Source organism: Podarcis cretensis (assembly GCF_951804945.1).
Source record: "Podarcis cretensis genome assembly, chromosome: Z".
NCBI lineage: Eukaryota > Metazoa > Chordata > Lepidosauria > Squamata > Lacertidae > Podarcis > Podarcis cretensis.
In genome coordinates this window covers 13,380,668-13,385,854 of record NC_137184.1, presented here as the reverse complement: position 1 = coordinate 13,385,854, position 5,187 = coordinate 13,380,668, and the positions used below count along the sequence as shown (strand labels likewise).

Here is a 5,187-nt window from a genome sequence, read left to right as displayed (position 1 = left end):
TCCACTGGGCACCTGGATATGGTCAGCCGGAGGGGGTCCTCGGGATGTGGGGACACAGTCCAATCAGAGACTACTTTCTTCACTCAAGTGTGGTGGACCCAAAGGGTAACACCAGCAACCTTCACAGCAGTGGGTGTAGAGAGGAGAACAGTGTAGGGTCCCTTCCAGCACGGTTGCAGCAGGATTTGGGCCCAGTCTTTCACCCACACTTCATCACCTGGGTTGAACTGGTGCAAGGACTCGACTAAAATGCAAGGAGTCCGAGCTTGGGCCCACCTATTGAGAGAGAGAAAAACTTGGGAGAGTGACTGTACATAATTATTCAACTCCACATCTTGAACAGGGATAGGTGAAAGCATGCGCACATAAGGAACCGGTCTTCCAAACATCACTTCAAAGGGTGACAAGTGAGTACGTTTCGATGGGAGACTACGGACTCTAAGCAAAGCCAAGGGCAACATGGACACCCAATTAGACCCTGTTTCTTGGGTCAATTTGGACAGTTGATTTTTCAAAGTCCTATTCATTCTTTCCACCTTCCCAGAACTTTGGGGTCTATATGCAGTATGTAATTTCCAGTTTATTTGCATTATTTTTGCTAATTCCTGTAAAACTGAATGCACGAACGCTGGGCCATTATCTGATCCTATAGAGAGGGGCAAACCATAGTGGGGAATGATTTCCCGCAGCAGACATCTAGTGACTTCAGATGACCGCTCAGTCTTAGTGGGCCATGCCTCAACCCATCCTGTGTACGTACATACTGCCACAAGGAAATAATGATACAATCCACATCGAGGTAATTCAGTAAAGTCCACAACAAGGTCCTCCATGGGTGCCGTCCCACTGTGCTGAACTCCTGGTGGAGCCAAGTGTCCAGTTCTAGGGTTGTTCCTTTGGCACAACGTGCATTTCCTGGAAGCTTGGGCAGCCAGTTGGTAAAGGTTGGCCACATAAAAACACTTTTCCAGCTGCTTGGTCGTGGCATCAGGTCCCACATGGGTGGACTCATGGTACCGCTGAATTACTTGCCGGGATAATGATCCTGGGATCCATATCCGGTCATCAGGGGTGAGATACCATCCTTCTTTAGAGAGCCTTAGCTCCTCAGCGTCTGCGGTAGCCACCTCATGGGCAGAGTACCTTGGTTTCAAGCTGTTATCCAGAATTTCTTCTGGTACCAGGGCCCCAATGAAAGGTGTTGGGGATGAACCCCGGGCTGCTTCCTTTGCTACCCGGTCAGCCAGGCGGTTTCCCCTGGCCTCTTCACTAGGTCCAGTTTTGTGTCCATAACAGTGTATCACTGCCACTTCTTCAGGTTCCCAGACAGCGTCCAGAAGGTCTAAGAGCGCCTGAGGGTGTGCCACTTGACCCCCTCTGGAGGTGAGCAGACCTCTTTCCTTCCACAGTGCCCCGTGGGCATGCAGGGTGAGGAAAGCGTACTTTGAGTCAGTATAGATATTGATCTTTTCCCCTTTTGCTAGGCACGGAGCCCTGGTAAGTGCCGTTATTTCAGCCAGTTGGGCTGAGGTTCCCAGTGGGAGTGAACTGGCCTTGACCACGTTGTTTTCAAGGGCTACCACTGCATATCCTGCCTTTCGCTGTCCAGCCTCAACAAAGCTGCTTCCATCCACAAACCATGAAGGCCAATGTGGGTTTGCCTTATCTTTAAGGTCAGGCCTGCTGGAATACACTTCATCCATGACCTCTACACAATCATGGGTCGGTCCCTCACCTTCTCCTACCAGTAATAAGGTAGCTGGGTTAAGGGCTGTGGTAACCTGAAACGTCAGGCGTGGATGTAATAACAGCATCTGGCACTTCCTCATTTTTGCTTGTGATAGGAAATAGGTGCCTTTCATGTCAAGTAAGGCTGGGACTGCGTGTGGAGTCACACAAGTGGTGTCTTGTCCGAACGTGAATTTATCTGCCTTTGTGAGTAGGGTGGCCACTGCCACAACCGCTCTCATACAGGGGGGCAACCCTTGTTCTGTTGAGGTTAGCCTCTCTGATAAGTATGCAACGGGTTGCTGCCAATTTCCCAGTTTTTGGCATAAAACTCCCTTGGCTACCCCCTGGTCTTCATCTATGAACAGGGTAAAAGGCTTCTCGGGGTTTGGGATGCCAAGCGCTGGGGCTTGTTGTAATGCCACTTTGAGATCCTGAAAAGCCTGCTGCTGTTCTCTGCCCCATATAAAAGGATCCTTCTCTGTTCCCCTAGTTGACTCATGCAGGGGCCGAGCAATGCTGCTGTAGTTAGGTATCCATATCCTACAGAACCCTGCGGATCCCAGAAAACCACGGAGCTCCCTGCGGTTCTTTGGCTCTGGTATTTGGATAATAGCCTGTTTTCTTTCCTCCCTTAGAGTTCGCTGTTGGTGAGAGATGTCAAAACCAAGGTATTTTACAGTTGGTTGACATATCTGTGCCTTCTTCTTGGATACCCGGTATCCAGCCTCGGCCAGGTGGTTTAACAAGTCCTTGGTGGCTTTCATGCATGTTGTTTTGTCCAAACACGCCAATAAAAGATCATCTGCATACTGCAGTAAGACCCTAGTTGGGGAGGTGGGGAAATTAGCCAAATCTGAGGCCAATGCCACCCCAAAAAGGGTTGGGGAATTCTTGAACCCCTGTGGGAGCCTAGTCCAGGTGTATTTAACCTTAGTGCCAGTCCCTGGGTCAGTCCATTGAAATGCGAATAAAGGCTGACTTTCTTCTGCTAATCTGCAGCAGAAAAATGCATCTTTTAAATCCAGCACTGTGAAGCACCGAGCTGTTGGTGGAATAAGGCTCAATAATGTGTATGGGTTTGGCACATTTGGATGGAGCGTTTCCACGGCCTGATTCACCAGCCTCAAATCCTGGACTGGTCTGTATTCTCCTCCCTCCTTCTTTACAGGGAGTAAGGGGGTGTTCCACTGTGACTGGCATGGTTTCAGAATGCCATACTGAAGAAGCCGAGCTAGATGGGTCCATACTCCCTCTGCTGCCGCCCTCGGGATAGGATATTGGTTCACAGCTACTGGGTTGGCAAATGGCTTTGGCTTTACAATTATTGGAGGTATATTTTTGGCCATGCCGGGAGGGTTGTCCTCTGCCCACACTTCAGGGTTTACCTCATTGAGGAGTTCATCAGGGACAATTCCCTCCTCTTCTTCTACCATCATGAGGCACCAATGTTCCCTCAATGGTACCTCTAGGGCCCACTCTCCGATGGGCCCAGTGGACATGGCAACTTCCCCAGATGGGTTGAAGAAAATTTGAGCTTGTAGTTTTGCCAATAAGTCTCGGCCCAACAATGGGATGGGGCATTCCAGAATGTACAAGAATTTATGTTGTACTACCTGGCCTCCTAATTTACAAGTTACAGGCTGTAGAAAGGGGGCTTTTTGTGATTTCCCAGTTGCCCCAATTACACTGATTGTTTTGGTGGTAGGCTTAGTCATGGGGATTGGGACAACAGAGTAAGCTGCTCCTGTGTCCATTAAAAAAGGCATCATTTGGTTCCCTGCTTGTATCTTGACCATGGGCTCACGGGAACCTATATCAGCTGGGCCCGGTCTGTCCTAATAAGTCTCTTCATCTTCCCTCAGGCTCATGGCTCCCGGCTGCCGCTGTGGTGGTGGCATCCATGGAGGCCCTTGGCCTCTTCCTCTACCCCTCCCTTGATTCCCAGGAGCCCAGGGTGTTGGACCTGGGCCTGGTGTAGCCTGGGCGGGTTCGGATATCCTAGCTCCTCGTCCCCTGGCTTCTTGTTGTGCTTGCGGGCACTCCCGTTTCCAGTGCCCTTCCTGCCGGCAGATCGCGCATTGGTTCCGTCCCAAGCGATTTCGCCCTCCTCCCCGGGTTGCTTCTCCTCCCAAAGGACCGCTAGTCCATAGCGCCATTAACTTCCTAGCTTGGTATTTCTCTTTCTTTTTCTGAGCTTCCTCCTCTCTCTGGTTATAAGTAGTCTGTGCTATTTCTAACATCCACTCCAAAGAATGTCCCATGAACCCTTCATTCTTCTGGATTTTTCGGCGAATATCGGAAGCTGCGTGGGCTACGAAGGCGGCCTTCAAAATGGGGGCATTTGCTCCGTCATCTGGGTCCAGGGGAGTATACTGTCTATATGCCTCTTTCAGTCTTTCTAAATACGCTCCAGGTGGCTCTTCAGGCTTCTGAATCACTTCCCTAACTCTCATCAAATTAGTAGGCTTCCGGGAGGCCCGCCTCATCCCAGTCAATACATGTTGGCGGTACGTATTTAAAGAATTTTGGCCTCCCACTTCTTGGTAATCCCAGTTAGGGGTTTCTCGGGGTAGGTGATATTTATGGCCACCTCACCCAGGTTTAGAGCCCGCAAATGCGCTCTTGCCTCAGTGTGGACTCTCCTAGTTTCTTCTGTAGTTAGTAGTGAGTCCAGGAGATATTGTACATCATCATAAGTGGGATTATAGGTTTTAAAAATCCCTTCAAACAATTTTATAATTTTCGCTGGGTTCTCCTCAAAAGAGGGGTTCTGATTGCGCCAATTACATACATCTGCACTTGAGAAAGGCACATGTTGGACGGTATATGTTCGTGGCGCTGGCGCCCCGTTCACCCCCGGGGGTCCCGGTGGGTCATAAACCCGGCGCAGGGGGGCTATCTTCTCTGCTCTCTCCTTTTGTTTCTTGGCTGCCTTATGCAGGGCAGCTCTATCCCAAGCCTGTTCCCAATGTCTCTGTTTCTTCCTCCATTGGTCCCTTTTACACTCCGCGGCACTCACTAAGTGCCCACTAACATCTATTTCTTCCTTAAAGTCATTTACAAAATCTCTAACTCTTTTCCTTTGTTCTTCAGTCCACCTCTTTCCACCCTTTGTCAACTTTCCAATAGTCTGTCTAAACTCCTCATCCTCTCCCTTTTCCTCATCTGATTCATCATCTTTGGCCGCCCCTGGCACTGACGGTGCTGTTGGTGGGGCATATGGGGGAGGAGGTCTCAATACACCTTCTTCCGGGTCCTGTAAGACCGGGGGGTTTGGCTTCGTTCTGACCGCACACAGGCGGGCGCCCTGGTCTATTCTACTGCGGCAGGATTCCAGCCACGAGGGATTTTTTTCCACATTAGTTTTCCAGGTGGATATATAAAGGAATCTGGTCCGGGTGAACATTAACTATATTTTGCCACAGGGGGTCTATTAACTGCAGGTCGAGAGTGCCC

At 50.0% G+C, this 5,187-nt stretch overlaps 1 long non-coding RNA gene across 1 annotated transcript; it reads left to right on the top strand.

Moving 5' to 3' along the window:
- Positions 1 to 274: 274 nt before the first annotated feature.
- On the top strand, positions 275 to 4,449 carry LOC307208156. The gene is made up of 2 exons (XR_013835019.1): positions 275 to 2,260; positions 4,394 to 4,449. It is a non-coding gene; the product is annotated as an uncharacterized lncRNA (long non-coding RNA).
- The last annotated feature ends 738 nt before the right edge of the window (positions 4,450 to 5,187 follow it).